Consider the following 12,359-nt stretch of genomic DNA (forward strand, 5'->3'; position numbering starts at 1 on the left):
TGGTCTATATCTGTTTTCTCCTTGTCTGCTTTCCACTTTTGCTTTCTTCTCCCAGAGTCCCTCTCTCTGCCCGGAAGTTCTGCCCCCTCCTTCCGGCCCAGCTATTGGCTGTCAGCTCTTTATTACAACCAATCAGCGGCAAAACAATTCTAGATTGCCTATAGGCATAGAGGGCTGTCTGACCTTCAAGTATCTGAGTAGGTGATGAAAGACAAGTATTTACAAACATAAGGCTGGTGATGGGCCGTAGAAATGACAATACCAAAATTCAGGGACACACCTTCAGACAATGTGAAGAAAATATACCCTCATATGTGCAAGAGCACTCACACGAGTAAGAACATACATATGCACCACACACAAAAACATATGACAAAGAAAAACATCTATATAGTGTACAGTATGTTTTGATTTATGTATATTAAACAATGAGAAAAGCAAGTTAATTAACATACATATCACTTAATATGTTTATACTTTTCTGTAAGAACCCTTTTTAGTATTGACTCTACTGCAGATGCCACATATGCAGTATGTTATTACCAACTGCAGTCATCCTACAATATAATAGTGACTCGGAGACTTCATCCTCTCTAACCAAGTGTCCATTGACAAAGAATTTTCTCCCACTTTTGACTCCACATCCTTGCCCCTTCTCTGGCAACCACTTTCTACTGCTTGCCTGTGGCATTTCAACTTTTCCCAGGTTCCACATAGGAGGAGCGAGTTCACGTGGACTGTCTTTCTGTGATGGGGTTATTTCAATATCTTCTAGTTTCTCTGCTGTCATTTATGCACATGGTAGTATGTGCTTAAAAAGGAAACCTTCACACTGTTGCTGGAAATGTGTGCTTCTATATTCATTATAGAAAATACACATGCCACACAGACAGAGATTCCTGTCTTTTTGAAGACTAAGTTACACTCTGTTATGAGCATATACACTACATGTGTTTTACCCATCATCTGTGGATGGACATTTAGGTTGGATCCATATCATGGATAATGCTGCAGTGCATATAGATATGTAGGTGTATTTGAGACATGATGGTTTTATTTTCTTTGAATATATGTCCAGGCATGGTATTTCTGGATGAGATAGTGGGGTTGCTGGTGTTTTCTCTTTTGTCTTTTGCTGTTTGCTTTTCTGGGAATCAAAATCAGGGCCTTGTACATGGCCCTTGTACAGCGTGTGCGTATGCTCTGCCACTGAGTAACAGTTCCTCTTGTTCTAATCTTAGTGTTCTGAGGAAGGGCCACAGTATTTTCTATAATGGACATAGCAACCTACATTTCCATACTTATTGTGAACGTTTCCTTTTTATGCACATACCACTAATACTTCTTTTGCTGTGTGTGTGTGTGTGTGTGTGTGTGTGTGTGTGTGTGTGCATATGTGTGTGTCTCAATGTGCTTGTGAGTGCATGTGTGTGCACATGTGTAGAGGCCAGGGACCAATCTTAGGTATCTTTCTTTAGGTGCCATTTATTTTATTTATTTTATTTTATTTTATTTTATTTTATTTTATTTTATTTTATTTTATTTTATTTTGAGACAGGGTCTCTCATTGGCCTGGAACTCACCAAGTAGGCTAGGCTATCTGGGCAGGTAGCCCAAGGATATTTCTGTGCCTTCAATATTTTTAGCACCATCGAATTTCATGGCTGTAATATTATTTTGGGCCACCACAGAAGTTATTCCAGGATGTGATCTTTAGAGTGATAAAGTAGACAAAGCAAAAGGAACATAATTTGGAAATGTCAGGGTTCTTAAAAATGGCAGTTTTCATTGATTGGTGGTAGCTGACCTCATGTAGAGAGTGTTCCGCCTGTCCAGCAATGATCCCAGGCCATGGATTGCGCCTAAGTTGATTCTAGTTTCAGCAGTCATAACCAAGTGGCCTTAAGTATATAAAAATTGCCACTGCACAGAAAGGTCTAGAATGCCTACTTTGTACTGTTTTCCATATCTCATCTTAAACTGGTAGATTTTCATGAACAATTGACACAGAATTCTGTTTTATTTTTAACTCATAATGACACATAAAAAAAGAGGGGTAGTGATTTTGTATTTTAGAATATACCAGATACATATATTAAGTAAGAATTAGATTTGAGAGAGTTGGGAAGGGGAAGGGACAATAATTCTCCCATCTTAAAGGGTTATCTTTCCTATAGTATGCATAATTTTAAGAATTTATGATCAGCAGGGAGATATGTCAGTGTAAAGCACTTAAATAATATGTGTGAGGCCCTAGGTTCAACCTCAGAACCACAAACAAACAAACAAACAAACAAACATTCCATTTTATTTCTGTCTACCAATTCTGTTTTATCCTTCACTTAAAATAATTTGAATTGTCCTGTTTTCCAATGATCTTCTCCAAACTTATCTTTCTTTCTTATACTGTGGTATTGTAGTCTGATTTATATAGATCTGACTTTTGGTTCCTGTGATCTATCAGAAGGAAGAAAAAGAAAGAGTGCTAAGGTTCCTGAGTCTTGGAGACTTTTGTAAGACTAGCTTAGAACCTCCAGCCAAAGTGCAGTGCAGCCTTTGAAGCAGAAAAGGGGACAGTTTTTTTCTTCTGGCCAGACACATCATTATTTCAAAGCATTCAATGAATGTTTCTTCTCCACCTTGTATGTGCGATTAAAAACCAACAATGCATGATTTTCCAGGTAATCTAACACAGAAATTGCAATGGGAGCATACAGTCAGCACAAGTGAGCATGTGTGAGTGTTAATGTACAAGTGTGAGCGTGTGTGTAAGTGGGCACACATGTGTGAGTGTGTGTATTTGGGTGGGTGGGTGTGTGCGCTAGTGCGCACACGAACAAACATGCACCGCTAACATTAGTAAAATGCATTCTGGTGCTTTGTAGCTTTCTCACATCTGTTCCTAGAAAAGCTCATGGATCTGCGTTGAATTATTCCTGTGTTGTCATTGTTCTGGTGATCAAAGGAGGTGCCCACAGGTATTCTAAAGCATAGTGTTTCAAACCCACACATCAGCCCCAACACAAGAGCTACACCAAAAAGTACAAATAGCTTGCTTAAAGAACTAAAAAAGAAGCATTCAAAGTTGGGATGTCTCAAGAATAATACCAAATTGCTTCACTAAATAAATTTTTATTTTTTTCCTGCTCTTTGAAAAGACACAAGGGGAGAATTCACTTATGCTAATAAAATTTAAAACTGCTTTTTACAAAAAAGAATTCATGAATATGCACACAGTTAAGTTGTCTTGATAAGAAGAAAGGGGGTCTACCCCGAGGAGGAAGCCAACAAGCTGGGGTGGGGAGAGGCACACAGGAGGGCAGTAGGGACGGGGACAATGAGAACAAAATGTAAAGACACACATTGACGAAGATGCCATGATGAGACTCATCCACTATTTTATATGCCAACCTAAAAATTAATTTTAAAAAAATGGAAAGGGAGGTTGGAGTAAAGCCCATATTAGAGCCGCTGAAACCAAACCCGGAACCCTATGCATGCTAGGTAAGCATTGTGCAACTGAGCTGTGCTTTGCTTAGCCCCCAAAATGTGTGTGTGTGTGTGTGTGTGTGTGTGTGTGTGTGTGTGTGTGTGTGTGTATTAAATGAAGAAGGGTTCTTGCTATGATTCCCATCCTGGTTTCAAACTCCTGGACTCAAGACATCCTCCTGCTTCACCCTTTCCGGTCTGGGGCCATGGGCACTCACCGTCACTTCCGGCTCTAGTGTGCAGCTTTACATGGCAGCCAACAGAAGGTGTGTTCACGGTGATTCCGTTCAAAAGGTTTCTCTCTACTCCTTTTTGTTTGCTCTTGTAGTGCTGGGGCCAAGCCAATGTCTCACACATGCTCGGCAAGCGCTCGGCCTCCAAGCTATATCCCATCACACTCCATGCCCTTTTATAAGTGTGAATCGAACAGGGATAGTGAAGGATTTCTTGTAAGCCAAACAAGCAAACAGGCCTCTCCCAAATCATCTTAACAAATTTTGCTCATAGTGTCTTCTGGATCCATCTGTGTTCTAAGTCCCCAAGGATACATGTTTAGGGCTTAGGATCAGGAGGCTGGCTCCAGCCCTTAGCAACTGCCTTTTTTTTCTTTTTTCTTTTCTTCAGAAAAGGGAGCTGAGCTTTCTTATCCTCATCTTTCCCAACTGAGAAATAAGGCTCACAATTTCATTATTGCAGAGAAATTCAGAAAATACTACACATAAAGCTTTAAGTCAATAGCCGCCAGTGACTTCAATGACCTCTGTGAATACCTGCTGCACTGATCAGTATTGGGCATCAGGCATGAAAACTGTGTTATCATATATATTACTAGTTGACATTACAGAAATGAAGACATTTTCAAGGTGGAGATAGCATGTAGGGATTTCCTACTTCCGAACTTGCTTCGCATGGATAAAGCCAATTAGTCTTATCCTATCACTTTATTTTTTTTGCCAAGGACATTGTAAGTGGCCAGAATAAATGGAGGTAACAGGTAGAAAGAGTAAGTGGGGTTTCCTCTCTCTCAGCATTATTATAATCCTAGGCTTATATCCCATTTAATCTCATATTTCCATCTACCTGTCATCCATTCATCCAGCCAGCCCCTCCCCAGCCTCCACTAGCTGTTCCAGGCCTCTTCCCAGAGAGTTCAAGGAGGGAGAGTTTGGAGACAGAAAGAGAAATGGCAGTGGCAGTACCAGGCATTTAAAGAGACAATTCTACAAAAAAGCAAAATAATAGTTGCAATGTGTATTGGCTTTTGTAGAAACAAGGGCACCAAGAACTTCCTCCTAAAGTTTCTTTTTTTTTTTTTTTTTAATCAGATTTTAATATTCACCATCTCAATGTGAAGGACTCTCTTGCGCTCTCTCTCTTTCTCTCTCTCTCTCCATTTGTTGTTGTTGTTGTTGTTGTTTTTAGCAAAATGCAAATAAAATATAAATATTTGATAAGTTTGATCAAGAATCTTAGCTGCTAATTGGATGCGTAAAGCTACGTTCTATAAGCTCAACCCCTTTAGTCACATTTAAAATGTAATGTATATGCATATCATTCTTTTTTTTTAAAAGACTTTTCATTTATTATGTATACAGTGTCCTCCCTGTATATCTACCTGCACACCAGATCTCATTATAGATGGTTGCGAGCCACCATGTGGTTGCTGGGAATTGAACTCAGGACCTTTGGAAGAGCAGCCAGTGCTCCTAACCCTCTGAGCCACCCCACCTCCATGCATATCATTCATAATGTAGATAATACACTAGTATATAGTTATAGCTTGAGAGCTGCAGCATAAGAAAGAGACTCTGACAGGCCCAGCTGAGACCCAATTTCTTTGGTGAGGGGAACTTTTGGAGCCTCTTTTCTTTCCACATCTCCTTACTGTGAGGGGAGGGAGAACAGTTACATCTTTGAGTACCTGGACAACGGTTACCCAGCTGGTGTTTTATGAATCAGTCCCTTGCAACACGTACTGAGCCACAGTCATGTATGTTCTTATCTTCCTGTTAAAGCTCTTGCTTGGAGCTTACTTGTATTGTCATTTATCTCAAGAAAATTGTCTTTGTTACATAGTAAATGCCGCCTCAAATAAAGAAAATACAAATCCCCGTGTGTACACATTGACCAGGACACACGGCTTAAAGGTAATGTGTAATCCCATCCCAGCACGATCTCATGTTAACAATAGTCTTCTGGGTTTTATTTTAGCGTCAGAGGAGAATTTTCAGGAAAATAAAGCCCACATCCTCGTGTTAACGTGAAGAAATACTCATTTGATTGTAGTTGAAGAACATTATCCCAGTAGACTAACATCTTGCTTTCAATCTGCAATTTATAATGCCTTCCTAGATCTGTGCTTCCTTCAGACACTGACGTATCCCATGAAACGCTATGTAATAATTATGTTCTACTTCTCTGGTGATGTTAAGTAAGAAACACGTAAAACAAGGACAACTGTAAAATAAGTTTTAGGTTTTGTTATTTCAGGGGATAGAGTTTGATGTTTTCATAAATTAAAGAGTTGAAAGAAAGAAAGAAAATAAAAACTGGGTGGCAATAAAGATGTGGAAAGCAATGGATGCACCATGGCTCTTATATCCTTTGTCACCGTCTTTACATACTTTAAGCCCTGATGTACAACCTCATGAGTTTTTCAGCCACCACTGTCGTGGTTGAATGAGAAATGTCCCCAGTGGACTCACATGCTTGGATACTCAGTTCCCAGCTAGTGGTAGCATTTAGGAAGGCTGTGGAACCCTTCCTATGTAGAGTCTTGCTAGAAGTTATCATTATGGGGTGAGCTCTGAGGTTTTATAGTCTGTGCCCACTTTCTATTTACACTTACCTTCCTTATTATGGAATACAACGTGAGCAGCAGGCTTCCAGCTCCTGCTACCATGCCTCTCCTGCCACGGTGGTCTGTATCCTCTAGAACTGTGAGTCAGAGGAAAGCCTTCTTTCCTGAAATGACTTCCTCGCAGGTATTTTGCCCCAGCAATGAGAAAAGAAACTAACACAGAAAACTGATACTAACTAGTGGCTCTACTTCTGTGACAAATCTTACCACGCGTTCTTAGGCCTTTAGAACTGCTTTGTAAAATGCACTTGGAAGAATTTGGAAGGGCTTAGAAAAGCCCTAGCATGCTGTATGCAGAGCTCATGGTAGGGGCTTGGAAGGTTAAAATACTGAAAGAAATGCATGCAGTCAAGGCATCCCTTGTGAGGTTTCATCAGGGAACAAGGACTCTATCATGAATGAGCATTAAGGGCCATTCATGTGATATTCCGGCAAAAAAAACCTGACTGTATTTGCCCATGTCTTAAGAACTGGAGTGAGCGCTTGGTCTACTTTCTTATATAACCCACGACCACCTCCTCAAGGATGCCACCACCCAAAGTGGGCTGGGTTCTCCCACCTCAATCATTAATCAAGAAACTTCCCCACAGGCCAATCTAGTGGGAGCCTTTATTTGAAGTTCTGTCTTGCAGAATGACTCTAGCTTGAGTCAAGTGGGCAAAAACTAACCAGGACAGCTATTCAGGAACAGGTCTCAGAGGTGCAGCCAGGGTGTCCTTTCTGCCCTCAAAAGGATTAAACTAATTATTCGTTGACAATTTCACACATATATTTCTGAAGTTTTGTCTCTTAACCGCTCTACCGTCTCCCTCAAATAGAGACGACTTCTTGTCGTGCAATGCTTAAGACGTGTTCTCCATGGTCCTGACACCTGACGTGAGTAGAACATGAGGAAATAAGAGGAAGCAGCTTTGAGGTTGTCCTTTAGAGATCTTTGAGAATATTAGAAGTTACCTCAAATCAGAAAGGAGAATAGGGTTTCTAGCCATCTTGTTTTCCAGGTTTGAGGGACTCCTTAGAGGCACATAGGAGTCTTTATACCAAGACCATGGCCATGCTAGACTCCCTCCCCCACCCCACCCTCACCCCCATGATGGTGTAGACATCAACATGTGAATACAAGTTTTCTTCAAATGTCTTTAATTTAAAACCAAGTTGTATTTAAAGGACGTTTTTTTAAAAACTATAAAGCTAGCTTTTAAAAGGGATATAATTATTACACAGCAACGATATAGTTAAAAGAATATTTGGAGTAACCAGTTATAACCGTAGATCAGCTGGGACCAACTGATTATTTATTCCACACTCAGGTCTCAAATGCATGCTTAAAATTTGAAGTGCATGGGCCAGCAAGACGCTCAGTGTGTACAGGCTCCTGCTCCCACCTTGATGACTTCAGTTCTATCCCATGAAAAGAGAGAACTCACCCCTGCAATTTGTCCCCCGGCCTCTCCATATATGCTGTGGCACATGTGCACACACTCACATATGCACACATGAAAGAAGTGAAAATGCAATAAAATATTAAAAAAAAAAAAAAAGAACTGGAGTGAGGTTAGATTTAAAGATGTTGGGTAGTTTTCTTGATGAGAAAAATTTCAAGGTAAGCTAGTATTCAGCCTCTGTTTGATTATTGCTCACCGCTTTAATCCAGAGCCACAGTGAAAGAACAAATAGGGGATCAAAAAGTAAGAAAAACTTGAAGTTTGGTGATAAAAGGATTATTGAAAAAGCTTGAAATTTTGCACAAAGAAAGTGGAGATGACATAGCCTCAGGGACTGTTAAAGAGATTAGCTCCACTAAAGAAAAAAAAAAAAAAAAAAAAAAAAAAAAAAGGTTGCTCTGAACTGGGACAACAGGAAATGTGTCCTGAGGCAAGACCCAACTTTCACATCCCATCAGCATCTGGTGAGATGTTCCATCTTGTATGCAAAGTGAGAGGAGAGAGAAAGCACAAGCTGGGAATGCCACGGAAGGGTTCCATGCTCAAAATAAAATATCACAGGGATATAATTTCTTCAGAGTCAACACTCAACTGTGGTCCAGTGGGGCCGGGCCCCATCTCAAGGGATCAGCAGAATTTGGTGGCGTTGCCTGCATGATAATAGTTTGTAGCCAGGAAAGACGCAGGCTGAAGAGTCATGGATTCTTGATCACAATTACAGATTGCTTTTGAGGATGGGAAATGTGTGACAGGGTCAGAGTCCTATCCTTGCAAGGTGGCCCTGACAGGGCACAGCATGAAGCTGTGAGGGTAAAGCCTTAGTTGTACTGGAAATCTTAGAATATTGGAGATGCTAAGACCAAAGGAACACCTGCCAGGGAAGCTTGCAGGCATGTGGTGGAGCTGGATACAGAGAGAGGCTATCTATGCCCCGGGTGAAGACCATGAGGCACTGGGTTACCCAAGCCATTTGAATCCCAGACAATTCTATTATTATTCCTAGATGCTGGACACAGGGCTGCAGGACTTGGTTCTTTTGCCGTTGAATTTCACTTCCTTTTACGTAGTTATTATTTGCTGTGTCATCATTCTTACCTTTAGAAATAGGAATGTTGCCCTGCACCTTGTATCCTGGAAATATGTAACTTCCTTTTTGGTTTTTACAAGAGATTGCCTAGAGTCCCAGAAGAGAATTTGGACTTCTGAACAGCATTTGGAATGTTAACAAAGATGATGGTTTTGAAAGTCAGAATGACTGCATTTTCCATCCTGAGTTGGCCAGGAGCTTATGGGGGCCAAGTCAAGAATGCTATGGTTTAAATGCAACACCCCGACCCCAAGTTTGTTTGTGTGTTTCAGCATTTGGCTCCCAGCTAGTGGTACTGCTTGGGAAGGTTGTAGATGTTTTTTAGGAAGTGGAGCCTCGGTAGAGGAAGTGAGCCACTAGAGGAAGGCCTTTTGGTTTTATAGCCTGGACCCACTTCCTGTTCACACCCAAGTTTCTGACTGTGGAAGGCAAAGTGACTAACTGGCTTCTAGCTCTTGCCTTCCCCACTACAATGGACTATATCTTTTTGAACTGTACATTGGAATAGATCTTCCCATTTAAAAATGGCTTCTTTTCAGGTATCCTGTCACAGCAACGAGAAGAATAACTAATGTAACCGTTTTCCTGATTGTCCTGAAAATTTGAGCACAGAAAGGATCCTAGAACATAACAACCACATTCTGCCCCCTTTCCCGATGCCCAGGATGCCAACCAGTGACTTGTGTCCATACTGTACTAAGAAGGCGCAACCAAAAAGCTCAACAAAACAAGAAAGAAGCAGAAAACAGACTGCTCATCCTAGACATCCACCACGCCTTAGAAGAGAAAGGAGCAGAGTTCGACTTCGCACATCCCATGTGTCTTGTAGAAAGAACACTGGCCAGTTCCCTCCCGATGTTTTCACTGCTGGGAAGGAGAGTAAACGGACGAGGGATGTGTCTGAGAGGGAGCAGAGTGGTGACATGGTCCACTCGTTTGTGCATTTGTTTGCTCAGCTAATGGCTGATATTTACTGAGAGTTCATGCCAAGAAGCACCATGGTTGGCTCTGAGATCCTGAAGAGCAGCCGCATCACTTGTGTAGTCTACTAGGGAGAGATTCATCTACGTCAGTAGACTCACTAAGTGGGGCGCTGCCCCTCTGCATAGAAATAGTGCAGATGTGTGTGTGTGGGGGGGGCATGTAATCTTGCTTTGGTTAAATCTGTAATTAGTAGCAAACTATTCACACTTTGGATCTACTGAGCTCGCCTTCATTGTGTGTTGAGGTGGATGACACATCTCATTGCAGATAACATAAACAAAGTATCCAGTAGAGGCCTCGACCCAGTGGTCAGTGAGGGAGGAGTGATGGAGTGTGGCCCTTCCTCATATGCCAACAAAGGATCATTTTGGTGCTCTTTCCTGGTAGGACTGAAATCTAAATTTCCATATCTGCATGTAAGAAAAAGTTGCCAGTGTCTTCCAAAATAATTCTATGAGATATTCCATTTTAAAAGGAGAACACAGCTCAGTTGCGAAGACCATTGCTATTTTTCTTTTTCTTTTTCTTTCTTTCTTTGTTTCTTTCTTTCATGTGTGAAGTTCAGGGTCTTTCACATTTTAGGCAAGTGCTCTACCACTGAGCCATACCTTCCCAGTCCCAATTGCTGTTGCCCCAATTTCCTTGCTTACTTGAAGAGCCCTGTAACTCCCCTAACTTCCTTTTGTAGGTCTCCTACACCACCCATCTACTTTCCTTGTCCTTCTATACATTTTTGGGTTAATATTTGAGCATCATGCTCTGAAGCAATATTTTATATGTTAAGTGTAAATAAATACATTTTATATATTAAATGCAGGTGAAAAATTTCTGGGGATGCCTAGGGGCTCCTATTGAATGGTGCTTATGAAGCTATTCCTGAGGCAGGCACCGCACATTTACACTTTCTGTCAAGGTCTTGCAGCTTTATGGAAATACATATATTACTTGGGAACCCTGTTGCAGTTCAGGGTCTTATTCATTCAGTCTGGGTAGGGTCTGAGAATTTTATAAGGTCCACAGTGACACTCCCGTCTGTACATTTATTCCAAATAGCAAGGCAGAGAATCATTTGGTTCTTACAACCCAATGAGGCAAGGACCATTTCCCCCATTTCACAGGTGTGGAAAACGAAGGTTACAGGAGTAGAAGTTGCCTAAGGTTGACAGAAAGCTCCTTAACTTGGATCCTAAGTCCAGATTTGTTTACTGGCATGGTACATATGATCTGGATTTTGTAAATATTTTACAGTGTTCAAGGGTGATCTGATGCTATCTAAAATTAAATGCATAGTTTGGATTTTTTTCTGTCTTTATTTATATATTTTTCTTTTCCAGCACCACTTCTCTTTAGGCAGGTGACAAGCCAGGTGTGGTTTGTTTGTAAAAATCTATTGTGTGTGACACAGCTTACAATACTCATCTCTTCTGGATGGTTTTGCATTCTGGGCTTTTCTTAAGTGGCAATCAACAGCTAACCACGAATATCACATGGAAAATCCCAGAAAGCAAAAGCCCGTATGTTTTAAATAACTTCTATTACAATATATGATCACACAACATTCTATCTTATTAGAACATGGCTGTTGATAATCTTTGTGCCTAGGATGCATTGTACAGTTCCAGTGACATAGTATTGCCAAGGTTGGTACGCCTATAGTTTGAAGCTTTCAAACCTATTACGGTCTCGGAAACATTATGCTATTGGTGGACTCCACAGTGAGCACAGAGGAAGTTCCTGGGGACGGATGCACGCGAGGAAAGGATATCCTCAGGCTGATTTATTGTTTAAGGCTGCGTACACAGTAAGCTATGCTTGCCATAGCCATGCATAAAAGAACCCAGCCCCTGTCCCAACAGATCACGTATTTTTTAAAGTTCCATTTTGTCTTGCTTATAAAATCAATGTGATCCACAATGTAAAATTTGAACTACAAATATCTAATGAAAACACACACACACACACACACACACACGCACACACATACACACACACAATTGGATTTTGCTTAAAAAAAAAGTGATGAAGGGCTGCATTTACAGGGACCTGTCAGCGTTCAGTCTGGTAATATCTTGTTACAAATAAATTAACCACCGTTTTTTGCTTTGAAGGGCAGCAGGAATAAAAAGGACAGGGGTGCTTTGTCTCACTGTGACCAGAGTTGACACTGGGGGAGCACTTTCCAATGAGTTCTCCAAATATCCTGACCAGGAGTCTCTTAGCGCTGAAGCAATTTAAACTCAAACCTGGTGGCTAGTCACCGACGCATGCGCATTCTTGCCTCTGTGTCACTGGTCTGTTTTTCTCAGGCAAGGTTTTGAGGTTCACTCAGCAAAAGGTGCAGGACTGCATTAGTGAACAGTTCTGAGGCTGAGGGGTAGGTGAAAACTTCCTCTCTCCCTCCACATAAGCTGATGCTGCAGCTGTCCCCACGTAGCACACTTTTAAGGTGACAAAACATCCTCAGGAGAAACTAACTTGGAGGAAGGGGCTGGGG

Source organism: Acomys russatus, chromosome 23 (genome assembly GCF_903995435.1).
Source record: "Acomys russatus chromosome 23, mAcoRus1.1, whole genome shotgun sequence".
Classification (NCBI taxonomy): domain Eukaryota; kingdom Metazoa; phylum Chordata; class Mammalia; order Rodentia; family Muridae; genus Acomys; species Acomys russatus.